The 18098-nt window shown below is 48.2% G+C and overlaps 1 protein-coding gene across 1 annotated transcript in view; it reads left to right on the top strand.

Annotated features, from left to right (window-relative positions):
• TSR1 (TSR1 ribosome maturation factor) overlaps window positions 1–18098 on the top strand; it is a 184050-nt gene that overhangs the window by 129700 nt on the left and 36252 nt on the right. The window lies entirely within an intron of this gene.

The following is an 18098-nucleotide window of genomic DNA, read 5'->3' on the forward strand; positions in this document are numbered from 1 at the left end:
TGGAGATTTTTTTTACCTTCCTTTTGATTCACGTCTACTACTAAGAAAAGGTTAATTGCTTGTAAATATATTTCTCCCACTTTGGTATTTTTATTAGATCCATTGATGATGAAATTTATGTTTAAATCTAAGGTTCTAGATCTGATCGGTAAAACCATGCCATTGTTTTTATTTTGTGACTTTGTTGCTCGTCCGTAAGCTTATGAAACCTAAGTGGAGCATAACATTATCATTCAAATATTGAAGATGGGTGACAGTGTTTCAGTAAAGATCTTTGCATCCAAAATCAGTAGGGCTACAGGGGTGTGGAAATTTGTCAAAAATCTACTTGGCCAATGGACAAACTTTTACAGAAATCTACTTGTCCTGGGAAGATATCTGCTTGCCCCACCTATTCCATAAATCACTATGGTGGGTCTGCACGGCGAGAACCTGCACTGTAATCAGTGCAACATACTGTGTAACATTATTTCAAGCGCAAGTCCAATTATGCAGTGCATGGTCATGCATCCTTAAATGCAACTGTTGTAGTGGCAGGTTGTACAGTATGTGGGTGGATGTGTCAGTGTGCACTGCTCCCAATTATCAACCAGTATGCATGTGACAAAATTTCAATTGTAGAGAGAGTACCTAAAGACCGTCTATGCCAAGTATACTTCAATTACTTCAATTAATGTAGTCAATTACCAGTCTGCATTGTGTCGGAATATGAACCTGTAGGACAGAAGGGTGTTCTTCATCCTAGGGCGAACTCATAGCTGTCCAGCTTCAAATATACTCACATGTGAACATGATCTGATAAACGTGTGGATAGGAATAACTGCACTTTTTGGAAGAGCTTATGAACTATTCCTGGGGCAACCAAAATGGTGTGGTTCACTGAGGCAGTATCCACAAGTACAAATTCACAAGAGGCAGTACTGGGCAGTTAAATCAATCTCTCCTTTTACATTCCTGGGCAGGTGAGGTGTGATTATACTACTGTGCACTCACTGATAAATCTCCACATTCTTCTCCCACACAAGGAGCATATGCAGCACAGGCAGTAGCAACAGGGTTCTCTTGTGCACAGTAGTGGTATAGTAATGGAACCGGAAGAGTAAGCTCCGAAAACATGAATAGGTGCAGCTCCACAATAGATGTGCAAGTTTGTCTCACTTAAATTTGTGAAGAGTTCACTTTTTTTCTTTAAAATCCAAGTTCTCTGCCACTTGTCTCTCTCCTTCCAATGTCCCCAGCCCCCCACTGCCCACCCAGATGTGCCAGTTATATTCTTGGAAACTCCTGTAATTCTGTTGGCGGATGCTGACATACGAGTATTGGTAAGCCTGGTGAAAGATAAGGTTTTAACGTTGCAGCAAAGTGTGCAATCAGTTGGGTTTTTCAGAAGCTGAGCGTTCTGAGGGTCTAAGTGATGATGCTAGGATATTTCGAAATGGGCATATGCATAAAGAAGGCACAAAGTCCAGCACACTGGACAAACGCTACTTGTCAAATCATGTAGGGAAAGAAAAACAATCCTTTATGTCTACATAGGATGAATACTCACACAGGGGGCAGTGTCAATTTTCCTTGGATCTGGTAGGGGCTCATTTTTACTGCTGACGTAACTGTGCAACAAAAATGCAATACAGCGGTTGCATAAAATTAAGGTGGGAATATTGTATAATTTCATGCAGTTGTCAATAAAACGTGATTGTGAGACCTACAAATGTAAATTCTGATAATTTCTGCTTTATATTGAACTCGGTTCTGCAATTTTTGCCATTTTACATCGTTGCAAATGACAGATGGTCCCCCACTGATGGCAGGTCCTGTGTACGTGCGTGATCTATAACAGTCACTCTAATAATGAGATTCTACAGCTGAGACGTTTTCCTCATAATTTGCCACATAATCATGCTGCCTAAACTGCATATTTTAACAAAAATGTTGATTCTAGCTCAAATAGATCAAAAGTTTCTAAAAAAGAGGGTATACCATCCTGCCACACAGTGAAAAGCCCATGACAAGTAGTGAGGTCGCTTTTACATTGCTATTGCTGTATTTGGGTGTTAATCTGAAAGTAATAAGGCAAAACATTTATACTGACAGTGTTAACGTATACAGATGTAAAAAACATGAAGTAATACGATAAACAAAAATGTGCTGCATTCTGCTACATAATTCTACATTTTTTTGGCCACATAATTTAGTCAACCCTGCGCATAATTTAGACCTTCTCTGCAGATTCATTACAGTGGCTCTGTTTATTTAGCACAAACTGCCAGAGCACTTTGCATGGTGGGGGCTGTTTACAGTAGGTAGAGGAGACGGGAAATGCAACCAAATAGAGGTACAGGGCGGCTAACAGGAATGAGCCCAAAATTTGAAGAATAACCGGTTTCTTGCCAGATTAAGTCTGTAAAATTGACACGGACGTGAGGCTCTTCCTCTGCTGCAGTGGCAAGGTTGGAAAATAAAGTGGGGGCACTGATTAAGCGAGAAGCAGTGAGGGAAGGTGGAGGTAATGGAATAAGGAAAAGGCAAGAAAGACTGTGGGGGATGGTATTAGGAACGGAGACTGCAGGCAAAAATGTGACATTGCGATGTTTCAGACACCAAGAGTGGCCCACGTTTCAGTGAACTGTGTGAAATACACTGCACACATAACATTGCCTGGAATGAGAAGATTCTTTCTGCCTGCTTCATTATGTGGCCTTTCTTTTATTCAAATTCAGCTTTATTTTTTAACCCCAGGAAAAAAGATGCCGTTTAAAAAATGTTTCCATTTACATCGCACGCATAATCTTGCAAGGCTGCCTTTTCTGTAAGACTGCCAGGTGTTAAAGTATAATGGTTAACTCCGTGCCCCCGAATGCGACCTCGTCCATAAAAGCAGACTGACAAAGTAAAGGTCAATGTCTCTAAATAGTGAGACTCCATTTGTTGTGTTTTCAGTCATTATGAAAGCTGAACTGGTTGCATTGTAATAGGCGCCTGCCGCGCCTCATTGATCAGCCCATAGCAGTGGAGAAGTTCCCGCCTTACTGTAAATTATTCCACACATTTGACCCTGCCCCCACGCCCACTGATAACAGTCCATTCCATGGAGCATAACACTTAACATACTTTTCTTAAGGCTCTGACCGCTGCAAAACCCATTATTAGGTTGACTCGCCTGCTGGTGAAGTATTCACTGTGTCAGAGACGGCGACTTTCCGCTCCCGATTCCAGGAAGTGCCTCGCAGCGCACCAAAGATGAGTGGACTGCCCTGGACGGATCCCAATGGACAGGGTGATCGAGCCCTGCATCAATCAGTGACAGAGAGACCACAAGGCCAACCGGCCCGCAGCGCTGGGACCCAGCAGAGGCAAAAGTGTTTCGTGCCTCAGCGCCCGCCATTTCATGTTCAGCAGCCGGGTTCTAAGAGCAGGTGGGCTGAACCAGTGTTGAACTCACGCTAGAACACTGACGTCTAGCGTAAGACTCCCCCAGCCAATCACTGACTAGATAGAGCCCAGTCATGGGCTTCCAGCCAGTCAGAGGCCTCCAAAGGCTTTTCAATTGCCTGAGAGCCCCAGAGCGCCCGCAGCCCATTTTATTTTTTGTGATTTAATGTCTACTTGTCCGCCGGACAAAATAGACAATAAATCTTCTTGCCCTTCATAAAATTCTTGTTGGTTCGGACGTCGGGCGATATGATTCCCCCACCCCTGCGGGCTAGTGGCCACAGTTCTGCAGTTCATTGCTGGGTTTCAGTATCACTGAGACTCCTGCAATAATCCTGGTGTTCATAGGGGCACTAGAATCACCAACTGAGTTAAAAGCTTGTCTTTTTAGGATAAGAGAAGGGGCTTTAAAACTTTTATAGAATAAGGCTGCATAGCCATCCAGGAACAGTGTTTTGCTCAATTTTAGTCTATGAATGCAACTGAAAACTTCTTTTACTGTGACAGGCTTGTTTAGGGCTCGTGCCTTAGCAGTAGTCATTGTTCTTTTGTATGCACTATGGACATCATTTTCTGCCTGATTTAAAAGGCTCTTTGCTGTAGAGCATCTGGTGAAATTCCCTGAACAGACCTGCAGTGTCCTCATCACCTGACAAGATCACTCGCCCTCTCCCCACCTCCTGACATCAGTTCAGTATTCCTCTCACTTGTCACTTTTACACTTTCCTACTTGTCAGTAGACTTTATGCCTTGCCCCAAGAAGAGTAATATTTCTGTTTAGTTGTAAATAGTGGATATCAGGATTGTTGGGACAACTCTTTGTTAGTATTGCAAACATTACGTGATGATGAAAGGCAATGAATCTGATACATGTTGGTGTAGACTCATTCCAATACAAAATGTATAAGGCAGGCATAAGATCAATGTACCATAGAGTGGGAGGTATAATTTAGAGCGTACTACTCCTTGGTCATTCAATCAAAAATCTGTATTCTGTTTTCCAGCTATCAATGATCTGTTTGAGGCATGTGAGCTGTAGATCACATGCTTTCCCTCTGTCTGCCCTCTAGTGTTGGGTCTGGATGTTTGCACTTTGTTTTTGTTCAAAGAAGTCTTTTCCAGTCACGAGGTAGGTGACTCCTTATTTCGGTGATAGTACACATGGGCATTGACTCCATTGTTAGATAGTTTTTTTTCCGCCGACAGGTTCAGACGTGAATTGCTGCGCTCCGGTTCGACACAGTTTTCGCGTTCCCTTCGGCATGCAAGCCTTTACCCTCGACGGTATTGTTTCTCGATTGCGTATTCCTATCTTTGCGTATTGTATCCATTCTAAACTTCGATCGGAAAGTCTCATGCAAGGTCCTTGGGCCTAGCCGCATCGACTAGTTCGCAGTAGATGGAACGAACTCCATTCCAATTCTGCCCCGGGTGCCACTATAAGTTCCCCCGCACCAATCTACACTACGTGTGCAATTTTTTTATCGCCCGAACACAGGAAGAAAACTGCGAAGCCTGCCGATTTTTCAGATCGAAAAAGACGCTCCGTGACCGTCGGGCTCGACGTCACAAAATGTATCAGCAACACATAGTCTGCTACAGATCTCTACGGAGAAGATGTCAACGAAGAGATCTTCGAAGCACAGGGAGCCGAGGCAGAGGAGGAACAACACATCTACGTGTCTGAGGAAGACTCCGACATCGAGGAAGACATCACGCCCGGTCAGCGTACCGTGTTTAAAGATCAATGCCCCAAAAGGTACCCTCTAAAAAGGCTCCGGTCCCTCTTCTGCCTTCGGGCCAAGGTCGGCACCGAGATAAAGTTCCGAACGCCCTGACTTCGGGCCCGGCACGAAACATGTATCAAAGCCTTACGGCTCAGGATGGAATCGTGATCCCTCGAACACTTCGGCTCACATTGGTCCCTGTCCTGGGGTGGGTACACCCCCTATTCTGCCTCTCCTGTGGGAGGGGGGCAGTAGCCTAGTCCTGATTGGGCAGGGCTTCCCATCTTCAAGATGGCGAGAGCCCGGAGATGTGCTTCACCTCGCCTCCCCCACCTGAGGGGTGGGGTTGGCAGGCTGGCACATTCCCTGTCCTTATTTGGGGTTTCCGGCCAAGATTCCCACCATAGTGGGGGGTTGCAGTGGCCTGGGGAAGCTCACAGAGGCAACATGCCTTTGAAGCTTCCCCTTGCCCATCCTGGGGGAGGAGATCTAGCACCTCTCCCAGGATGTGCATTGTTGCAGGCCCAGGAGAGCAGGGGCTCTCCTACCCAGGGGTCCAGCAACATGTCTGCTGTGTGGCAGCCTAGGCAGCCTCAGAACAGACGTGGATTGTAGGTTAGGTTTCAGTGGGCATCTCTAAGATGCCCTCTGGGGTGCTTGGTACATTAAATCCCACACTGGCATCAGTGTGGGTTTAATGTGCTGAGAAGTTTGATACCAAACTTCTCAGTCTTTAGTGTTGCCATTATGGTGCTGTGGAGTTCGTGTTTGACGAGCTCCCAGCACCATATACTCTTAAATGGCAGCACTGCACTTAGTGCCCAGGAATGGACCTGGGCACTGTAGGGGCACAGAGCTCCTGCTCCTGCGCCCACACCATTGGCATAGGGCACCCAGCTAGAGGGGTGGCTGATGTATGCCAGGGCAGTGTAGGTGGTGGGCATGGCACACAGGGATGTGTGCCATGTCGTCTCTTTGTTTTGTCTTGTACCCAGACACTCAGCCTGCAAGGGCAGTGTGTGTGTGTGTAAGGGTACAGGGCCTCTAAGGGTGGCACAATGAGTGCTGCAGCCCTTAGAGGCCTTCCATGGTCACAAGGCCCTGGGTATCTAGGGTACCATTTACCAGGGGCTGACATGTGGCCAGGATTTGCCAATTTGGGTTTTAGGGATGGAACATAGGCCCTGGGCACCTGATTGGCAGGAGACCAGGGCAAACTCAGTCAAAGTACATTCAGCATTTCATCAAAAGTGGGGGGCATACCATGCAAGAAAGATGGCACTTTCTCACAATCTGTCTCTTTTCAGAGTGCTTGTTATTAAAGCTTTCATAGAAGGACTTAAGAGTTATTCCTCCCAGACTTCCACCTGCCCCAGTCTGGAATCTTAATCTTGTCCTTACCAGACTAATGGGTCCACCCTTCCAACCATTGCATAAATGCAAACTGCAATTTCTTACTTGGAAAGTTCCTTTCCTCATTTCTTTTACATCACTGATGATAGTGAGTGAGCTTCAGGCATTAACCATAGAAGAACCATTTTTACAAATACACCAAAACAAAGTGGTTCTTCGCACTAACCCTACATTTCTTCGTAAAATTGTTTCTGCCTTCCACATCAACCAATATGTTGAGCTACCTGTCTTCTTTCCTCAACCAGATTCTGTGGGAGAACGTGCTCTACACACCTTGGATGTTAAAAGAGCATTACTCTTATTACATAGAGAGGACAAAACCTTTTCGTAAAACCAAACAACTTTTTATCGCTTTTGCTCTACCACACAAAGGCAATCCCATTTCTAAATAGGGTAGTCCACGATGGCTAGTCAAATGAATTCAAACTTGCTACGTAAAAGCAAAGAACTTTACCAATTCCCCCTAGGGCACATTCCACTTTAAAACTAGGGGCTTCTATGGCTTTCTTAGGATACATTCCCATAGATGACATCTGTAAAGCTGCAACATGGTCTACATCACGCACATTTACAAAACACTATTGTGTAGATGTGTTAGCTAGACAACAAGCTAATGTAGGCCAAACAGTTCTACGTACACTATTTAAAACGACTGCAACAGCTACAGGTTAGCCACTGCTTTTTAGTTCTTGCCTGAGCCAGCGTGCATGCGCTGCTCAGCGAGGCTTAAGTAAGGGCTTTTAAATTCCGAACACACGCTCGTGCGTGTGCTTTTTTTTTTTTTTTTTTAATCACCCGCAGTTGGCCTTTGCATGAGTCTTTCTAAGAAAGACAGCACGCAGTTGGTCCAAGGCGGGTGATTGTCCGGCCTTCTTTGTTCCCTGGCCTAGGGTGCTCGGGAGCGAGCATTAATACCATCTGTTTCCAATTATCGCGTTCACGTTAATTGGAAACAGATGGCGCGATGGCAGTCAGTGCTGGTCGCGCTGGATTTTCACCTGCAGCGGCAAGCACAAGCGCACGCTCCACTCCCAGGCTTGTTGGTTTTGTGTTGAGCAGTGGTTTTGCTTCTTATTGCAGGGCGCGAGCTTGATTGCTTTTTGGCTTGCATTTTTAGGTCACATTTTTGCACTGTAGGCCATTTTTGGTGCTGCTCCAGGATAGATGTTACATCTGTAGCTTGAATGCTTTAAACTGGTTTTGTTTTTTAGCTTCAGTGGTTTGTGGTAGTTTTCCTAAGCAGAATGCAGCTCTACCTGGTTGCGAGGCTTTGGCCCCATCCCTTCTGCTTGCCAGCCACGCCCAAACTTTTGGGGGCATGTGTCGTGGAACAAGATGGAAGATGGTGGAGAGAGGACAGACTGACGAGTTTGAACTTCTGCTCTTATTATGGGCAATGACACAAAACTGGTAAGATACTTCCACCCATAATTTGATTCAGGTTTAGAAATAAATAACTCCAGGAAAGTGTTTTGTCAAGTCAGTCCTTGGGGGTCAGAGGTCAATGGCCATAGTCTGGCACAGGATAACTGGGAAATGGGCTGCTTTAGAACCATGCATCGTGGGGAGGGGGGGGGGGGGGATATGAAGTGCCCCACTGCCATACTTTGCAAGCCCTTCCCTCTGTTTTTGCCTCTTTCTCCTCTGGTAATGACGAGCCACCAGTGACCCTTCGCTGTTGACAGATGGTGGGGAGGGGACTGTTTAGGGCTCTTGAACGAGGTTATGGACGGGTTGTGACCGATTCGTCGAGGGTATTATTGTAATGTCTGCCTTATTGCAAAGACAGGATGCGGACTGATTTTGTTGTGATGTCTGTAGAGGAGGCCATGCCACCCTGGCCTCAGCCCCCCGATTCCCTTCCCAAACCCTACCCCCACCCCCCTGTTTTGCAGGACGTTGCCTGCAGATTCTGTACATTTGCACACTGTAAAAGATCAGAACAGCGCTATATCTTCTAAGATATTGGAGGACCCTGGGCAAGAACCAAAATAACATTTAAGAGAGTACAAGGGCACTGTCTAAATTTCACTAGCCCGTAATGAGCCAATATTCTGAACATACACCAAAACACAGCCGGAATGTGCACTAAGCATTAATTATTATTACTAGTAAAGTAGAATGCACGTACATTAGGATATACCTGTCTGCCAATTCCATACTCGAAATGAGGCAATTTGACCCCAAGCGCTATAAAAAAGGTGTATAAAATATTGCTAGAGTTTCAAGGGCACCTGCATCATAGCTCTACCTGTCTTGGCGTAATAATGAGCGACTGGTTCCTTTTCATCAAACACATTAGAAATGCTCAAAGTTGTAAGCAGTTAATCTGTAAGCTTTTAGTTTTCATTGGAGTTGCAGTCAGCCGAGGTGCGGTCAGACCTCCCAAGTAGAGGGAAAGGAAGTGCTGCCAGAAAGCGGCATCTCACCCATGTCTTTTCCAGGCTGTGGATGGTCTTAATTTCTCAAGCCTTTCCATGGAGGGTTAATTCTACTTAGTAAGGAAGCACAATGCTTTATGTGCATCCTGGCATTATTGGTGCATGGCTTTACTATTGCATCAGACTGAAATACACTGCGCTCTGGGTTATGGGGACGGGTGGCCACTGTGGCCTATTAGCTGTGCAGTCTGAGAACTACATTCTAATTCCTGCTTCCCATCGAGAGCATGTTGTGTGAGTGACCCTGAACGTATCACTCAAACAGTGGGTGCGTCATTTCCTTGATCCGTTTTTAATTTTGTTATGAAAACATTGTGTTCAAGGCATATGAGCTGCAGATTACACACTGTGCATAGATCGCCATCTGGTGTTGGGCCCGGATTTTTGCAGGCGTCGACGCAGGCCTTCGGGCCTACCTCAGCACCGGTCCTGGCTCATGGAAAGGACTCCATTTAAGAAGTGTCCTCGATGTGGGTCCAAATTTCCCCACACCGATCTCCATGAGGTGTGCAACCTCTGCCTCTCCCCAGAACACGAGGCTCGAGACTGTCCGGCATGTAAATCCTTCCGGTCCAAGAAGACTATTCGAGACCGAAGAGCGAGGAGAACCATGGCACACTTGTCGACTGCAATCCCCGACGACATCTTCGGAGAAGGCGTCGATGTTCCCGAGTAACAGCACACCGAGGAGGGCCTCATCAGCGCCTCCGAAGCCGACGACTCAGATGTCAAGGACATCACTCCGGCACAGAGGGACGTGAGTACTACTATCGATCCCCACCCTCGACGGCATCGAAAAAGGCTTCGGTCACGCCTTCACCCTCTGGCCTAGGCACGACCAAAGACACTGCTTCACATACCTCGCTTTCCAGCCCGGTTAAGAAGCCCATCAAGCCTTCTGGCAGCTCGGGCTAGAGCCAGCTTGCCGTCGGTGCCGAGAAGCACTCCGCACCGAAAAAGAAAATGGCTTCCTCCGCGCCGAGCTCCACACCGAAGCACTCTGCGCCGAAGACAACCACTAGCTCCTCGGTACCGACACCATCTTCGTAACGGAGCAAAAAATCCAAAGCCATCAACATCCACACCTCGAAGCCGAAAGCCATCTCGGAACCGAGGAAACAACCAGACATGTCTTAACCACACAGTTCAAAACAACGAACTGATGATTCCAAGACTAAAAAAAACAACGGCTCCGACACCTTTGGAGCCGACGGATCGGCCTCTCACAGAGAAACTGTTTCGGCCCGATCCACTCCAAAAAACACTTACTAAAGACCCTAAAACTGGACATTTGATGCACAGCATCAAAAAGAGACCGCAGGACAAGCCTTCCCCAGCTCCACCTCCAAAGAAAAGAGACTTTGGTACCTCCCCTTTGAGACTACCCTCACCCCCTCCTCCTCCACCTCCTCCACCTCCTCCATCTCCTCCATCTCCTCCACCTCCCCCACCTCATCATTCCCCCACACCCTCTCCGGATGAGGATGATGAAAACGTCTATGAAGACATAGGGGAGGTACCCCATGACCAACCCACAGGAGACCCCACTCCCTACAGGCTCCCCAGACCAACATCTCAGACGTCCCTAACGTCCCGCAGGACGACCTATACCCTTCAAGACCGCCCCCCCCCCTCCTAGAAGACACTATGGGGTTTAACCAACTGCTACATTGGGCTGCACGCTACCATCTCCATACAGCCCCCGTGGAGGAGGACTTCCTCCTAGACACTTTTGATACCACCCACAGGGCCACTTCCATTCTGCTCATGCTTAAAGGTGTTATCAAGCACACGCCAGAGGTCTTTAAGGACCCAGTCAGAGCCAGGTTCATCAACCCTCGCATTGAAAAGAAATATAAGGCCACCCCTACAGACTCCACCTACATCAGAGGACCCGCACCACCAGACTCCCTCGTAGTCTCCACTGCAAGGAAACGTGCAAACTCCCAGGCATCAGGCGAGGCACCACCACCTGATAGAGTCCAAGCTCCTAGATGCCTCTGGCAAACGAATGGCATCCCAGGCTGCCAACATGTGGTGCATTGCAAACACACAAGCGCTTTTAGCACGATCCGACAGGGCACATTATGATGAGCTAGAAGCCATCATGCAACACCTCCCTGACAAGTACAAGAGTAGAGCCAACGAGCTAATCCAGGAGGGTAAAACCATCACAAACACCTCCATACGCTGTTCCCCTCGATGTTGCCGACACCGCCTCTAGGGCAATTAACACCAGCGTCCTTCTCCGTAGGCATTCCTGACTACGGATTTCCAGTTTTAAACCAGTTGTACAGGCTTCCATCCTTAACCACCCTTTTGACCAAGAACATCTCTTTGGCCCAAATGTAGACATTGCCCTTGAGAAAATGAAGAAGGGCACCGATACCGCAAAATCTATGGGAGCCTTACAGTCACACCCTCCCTGGCGCTACTTTCGCCGTTCTTCCTTTCGAAGCACCTCTAGAGGCTACTCCTTCGACAGCGCCTCTACTTCCTATAAAGCCCCTACACAATCCACCTTCACTAGGGGTTACCAGAGAGGTGGCTACAGGGGTAACGACAATAAAGCCAGGGGCAAAACTAATACCTCCCGGTCTGCCTCCACCCCTACCCAATGACTTCCCTTCACTCCCCCAGACCATCCCACTCCAGTCGGGGGCAGACTCCACAATTTCCTTCATGTCTGGGCTACCATCACCTCAGACAAATGGGTAACGCAAATAATTCAGTCCGGCTACTGCCTCGAACTAAAATCAATCCCCCCCAAACATTCCACCAAAACAACGCCCAATGTCACAGGAACATTCGTCACTTCTCAAGCAGGTGGTAATCTCCCTCCTACAAAAGAGTGCGATAGAGCCAGTTCCTACCCAACAACAAAATATGGGCGTTTACTCCCTATAGTTCCTCATACCAAAAAGGGACGACACTCTAAGGCTCATCCTGGACCTCAGACCCCTAAATCACTATATACACTCGGACCATTTCCACATGGTCACACTCCAGCAGGTACTTCCCCTGCTCTCCCAAAACGACTTTCTTGCCACCCTAGACCTCAAGGACGCCTATCTCCACATTCCCGTTCACACAGCTCACAGAAAGTACCTCAGGTTTGTAGTGGACGGTCAACACTATCAATTCAAAGTGCTCCCATTCGGAGTCACCACAGCACCGCGAGTGTTTACCAAGTGCCTAGCGGTTGTGGCAGCACATCTGCGAAGACAACACATCCACGTCTTCCCATACCTGGACGACTGGCTAATAAAAGCCAGCTCATACAACCAGTGTGTACAACACACTCACGCCACTATACAGCTACTTCACGAACTGGGCTTCATAGTAAACCACACGAAGTCCCATCTGCAACCGTCCCACATTAAACAATACCTAGGTGCCACGTTAGACACCTCCAGAGCGTTAACGTACCCCAGTCCGGCCAGGATAGCAAACATTTAGGCCCTACGCGCCAAATTTCAACCAGCACACACTTCCAGCTCGAGTGTTCATGCAACTCATAGGAATGATGGCCTCTTGCATATTCATAGGACCTCATGCAAGACTCCAGATGCGTCCTCTCCAAGAATGCTTAGACCGCCAATGGAGCCAGGCCCAGGGTCAACTGACAGATCTGGTGTTGATAGACGGTCGTGCCCATTGCTCTCTGCAGTGGTGGACCACCAAAAACCTTTCCTAAGGGCGACCGTTCCTGGACCCTGTTCCTCAGATAGTACTGACAGCGGACGCATCGCTCTCTGACTGGGGAGCTCACCTACTACATCGCACCATGCAGGGCAGGTGGACACCTCAACAAAAGTTGCTCCACATCAACTATCTGGAGCTACTAGCCATATTCTTGGCACTAAAGGCATTTCAAACACACATATCAGGCAAGGCCGTCCTAGTCCGCACGGACAACATGACAGCCATGTACTAAAAACAGTAAAAAGGAGGCACACACTCTCCGCAGCTCTCTCAGCTAGCACAGAGCATATGGAGATGGGCCATACCCCAAAAAATCTTTCTCCTAGCCCAACATGTCCCAGGAGTCCTAAACACTATGGCCGATCTACTGAGCAGACAAACACAACAGATCCACGAGTGGGAACTACATCCACAAGTTCTTCACCCGTACTTTCAAATGTGGGGGGAAACAATGGATAGACCTCTTCGCCACCCACGAAAATGCCAAATGCCCAAGCTTCGCCGCCAGATATCCACACCCATTGTCCAAAGGCAATGCTATATGGATGAACTGGTCAGGCAAATTTGCGTACGTTTTTTCGCCTCTCCCACTCATTCCATTAGTGGTGCGCAAACTACAACAACACTCCCTTACTCTCATCCTAGTATCTCCAACTTGGGCCAGACAACCGTGGTACACCACACTGCCGAAACTATCTGTAGTACCGCACCAAAAGTTACACCTCTCTCCAGACCTCCTAACTCAGAACCATGGAGAGATCCGGCACCCAGACCCAGCTCAACTCAACCTTGCGATCTGGCTCCTGAAATCCTAGAATTTGGTTATCTGAATCTTCCACCAGACTGTAGGAACGTCATTAGAGAAGCTAGACGTCCTACCACTAGAGCTTGCTATGCAGCCAAGTGGAAACGTTTTATGGTTTATTGTCACAACAATAACTTCAACCCCTTAGATGTGTCCATTCAACACATCATAGGCTATTTATTACACCTACAAAGATGCAATCTAGCCTACACGTCTATTAGACTGCACCTTTCAGCCATAGCAGCTTATCTACAAAACAGGCAACATCTGTCACTCTTTAGAGTACCTGCCATAAAAGCCTTCATGGAAGGCCTCAAAAGAATAATTTCCCCCAGAGTGCCACCCTCACCTGTGTGGAACCTAAACATCCTTCTCACCAGACTAATGGGGCCTCCCTTTGAACCTCTGCACAAATGTGAGCTTCAATTCCTAACATGGAAAACTGATTTTCTTGTAGCCATCACTTCCCTCAGAAGAGTCAGTGAGATACAAGCACTCACCATTCAAGAACCCTTTCTGCAAATGCACCACGACAGTGTGGTTCTCCGCACTAACCCTAAATTCCTTCTTAAATTCATTTCTCCCTTTCACCTAAACCAATCTGTGGAACTGCCTGTATTCTTTTCGCAGCCACATACCATCGCAGAAAGAGCTCTCCACACATTAGATGTCAAACGAGCGTTACTCTACTACATCGAAAGAACTCAACACTTTCGTAAGACTAAACAACTGTTCGTGTCTTTCTCATCATCACACAAAGGCAACCCCATCTCCAAGTCTGGGATAGCTAGGTGGATTGTTAAAAGCATACAGATTTGCTACCATAAAGCAAAGCGAACCCTAACTGTCCCCCCCAAAGCCCACTCTACACGTAAGATAGGGGCTTCCATAGCATTTTTAGGGAACAATAGCAGATACATGGTCTACACCGCACACTTTCACTAAACACTATTGTGTAGATGTGGAAACTAAGCAACAAGCTAGTGTGGGCCAGGCTGTCCTCAAAACACTGTTTCAAACAGATGCATACTGGTAAGTAGCATTTTCCTTTTCTGTGTCAAAGAATAAGGTAAAGTTGCATTTAAGAACAGATTTTGGAATGTATTTGTGAGTGTGTGCAAGAGGGGATTGTTAGGATGTTGAGAGACCGATGGAGGACACTGGGGGCCATTGGTCTGTGATGCAATGTATATTGCCATTGATGGGTGGCAGTCATGGGCGGTTGATGGCAAGATAGCAGGCACCAGAAGGAGAATTTAAGTGTGGGGCATTTGTAAGAAATGATTGATCATTGATTCCCGCTGTAAGCTTTCCTAAATATGGTCTTTGTAAGTTTATGGTTGTGTGAACAGATTTGTTACCGCTTTTGTGCCCGGCTTGCATCACAAAAGTTGAGGTGACAAACCCAACTAAGAAATACAATTTCAACTGATCTACCATAACTAATTCTCCTAATAATCTAGCTCCTCCGTAATCTATGTGACAACGTTTTGTAGGTAAACATGCACCATGGTTCAGTGATAAACTTCGCTTCCTAATGAAAGCACTGAAAAAGACAGAGTTTATGGAGGCAATCTAACTATCATTCTAATATAATGCACTATCAGGAAGAGCAACAAAAGCAGTCCAGAAAACTTTTTTCCAACAGAATCTTAACAGCACCTACCACTGAACAGTAAGTATTTACAAACGTAAAATAATTTGTTCGAGGCATATGAGCTGCAGATTGTACACTTAGCATAGATCGCCATCTGGTGTTGGGCCCGGATGGTTGCAGTTTGTTTTTGTACTTTGGACAGTCTTTGGAAGTCACGAGTTCGGTGACTCCTCCTTCGGTCCGTACTGCGCATGGGCTTCGGCTCCATCCTCAGATTGTTTTTTTCCGCCATCGGGCTCGGATGTGATACTTCGTGCTCCGGCTTCGAACTTCTACGGTTCCAGCCTCGACGGAAAATCCTCGTTTCTTCGAGTTTCTTCATCATCATCTTCATCTCTCGAAGCGGCACTTTTCTCCATCCCGTACATCGGCACCGGCCTTCGGGCCCTCCTCGACTCCGGTCCCGGCCGATGGAAAGGACTCCGTTCAAAAAGTGCCCAAAATGTGGGTCTAAATTTCCCCACACCGACCTCCATCAGGTGTGTAACCTTTGCCTCTCTCCAGAACACGAGGCCAGAGACTGCCCCGCCTGTAAGTCTTTTCGATCAAAGAAGACCATCCGGGATCGAAGAGCTCGACGCACCATGGCGCACTCATCGTCCGCAGCTCCACCGGACATCTTCGGAGACGGCGCCGAAGCTTGGGGCAACTACACATCGAGCAGGAGGACGACTTCGTCAGCGCTTCCGAGGCCGACGACTCAGACGTGGAGGACATCACACCGGCGCAGCGGGTCGTGAGTACTGTACCCCCTCCCACCCCCGCGCCCACAACCAAAGAGACCCAGGTTACACCCTCGCCTGCAGGCCTGGGTAAAACCAAGCACAAAGCTTCTATCACCCCACCTTCGGGCCCGGTGTCGAAGCCTCAGAAGTCTCACGGCAGCTCGGGCTCGAGCCAGCCGACGCCTGGTGCCGAAAAACACCATTCAGCACCGAAGAAAGGGATACCCAGCTCGACTCCGAAGCCACCGGTGCCGAAGCCTGGTCTCTCGGTGCCGACCAAACACAAACACAAATCCGACGCTCCGGCGCCGAAAACTCCTTCGACGCCGAAAAAACCGGAGACCCCAAAAAAGCATGGCGCACAGAAACCATCGAAGCCCTCGGTTCCGAAATCATCGGCGCCAGCGGACGATTCAACGCCACTGGCTCTGTTTACACCAGACCCTTTGCAAAAGACTCTATCTAAAGATCCAAAGACTGGGCTATTGACTTTAGTTGTCAAGAAAAGACGCCTTGACACTCCGGCTCCTCCTCCACCACCCAAACGGAAGGACTCTGCCACTTCTCCCCTCAGAGTGCCCTCCCCACTACCTCCTCCTCTGCCTCCTCCACCTCCTCCACCCCCTCCCCCTCCCAGGTCTCCGCCACCCTTACCTTATCACTCCCCGACCCCGTCCCCAGATCCGGACTTCGGGGACCCACATTATGACCCAGCGGACGCCCCAATGGACCCCACTCCACCGGGGACCCCAGACCCATGGGAAGACTACCACAACCCTGACATACCTGATATGCCTCAGGACGACCTATACCCATCCAGGCCGTCTCCTCCGGAGGACTCCTTAGGGTTTCACCACTTAGTGCAGAGAGCAGCACACTACTATGGGGTGGACATGCACAGCGAACCAGTGGAAGACGACTTCCTACTGGACACATTTGACATTCAGGACAAATCCACGTCTATTTTGTCCATGCTTAAGGGTGTCACCAAGCATGCTGCAGAGGTATTCAAAGACCCTGTCAGGGCCAGGGTACTAAACCCTAGAATAGAGAAAGTACAAGGCGGCACCCACAGACCCTGCATACATTAAGGGCCCTGCTCCCTTAGATTCCCTAGTTGTCTCCACAGCTAGAAAGCGGGCTAACTCCCAGTCCTCAGGAGAAGCCCCACCGCCAGACAAGGAATCGAAACTTCTAGACGCGTCTGGCAAACGTACCGCCTCCCAAGCTGCAAACATGTGGCGCATTGCAAACACACAAGCGCTACTTGCGCGCTATGACAGAGCACACTATGACGAACTTGAGGCTCTGATGCAGCACCTTCCCGAAAAACACAAGCGCAAGGCTCATGACCTGATACAGGAGGGTAAACTAATTACAAACACCTCCATTAAGTGTGCCCTCGATGCAGCCGACACTGCTTCTAGAGCCATAAATACCAGTGTCCTGCTTCGTCGCCATGCCTGGCTCAGGATCTCAGGGTTCAAGCCTGAAGTCCAGGCGTCTATACTCAATCACCCTTTTGACCAACAAACTCTCTTTGGGACAAAGGTAGACGAAGCGTTGGAAAAGATGAAAAAGGACACAGACACAGCAAAGTCTATGGGGGCACTCCAAACACAAGCCTCTAAACGTTCCTTTCGACGCTCGTCCTTTCGTGGCACAGGCAGAGGCTTCTCCACCGACAGCGCCTCTACCTCCTACAAGTCCCCTCCTCAAAATACCTTTTCAAAGGGCAACCAAAGGGGTGGTAACAGAGGCAACAACAATAAGGGCAGGGGCAAAACTAACACCACCCGTTCTGCTACCCCACCCGCACAATGACCTCCACTCCCCCCAGACCATCCCACTCCGGTCGGGGGAAGGCTACAAAACTTTATCCACGCATGGGAGTCCATAACATCGGACAAATGGGTGACCCAAATCATTCGGTCAGGGTACTGTCTCGAGCTAACATCTACCCCACCCAATATCCCACCAAGGCACCGTCCAATGTCTCAAGAACATTCCACACTGCTCAAACAAGAGGTACTCTCCCTCCTCCAAAAACACGCTATAGAGCAGGTCCCCGTCAATCAGCAAAATCTAGGGGTCTACTCCCTATATTTCTTAATACCAAAGAAAGACGGGACCCTCAGGCCCATTCTGGACCTCAGGCCCCTAAACGCCTACATACATTCAGACCATTTTCAC

Source organism: Triturus cristatus, chromosome 3_2, assembly GCF_964204655.1.
Source record: "Triturus cristatus chromosome 3_2, aTriCri1.1, whole genome shotgun sequence".
NCBI lineage: Eukaryota > Metazoa > Chordata > Amphibia > Caudata > Salamandridae > Triturus > Triturus cristatus.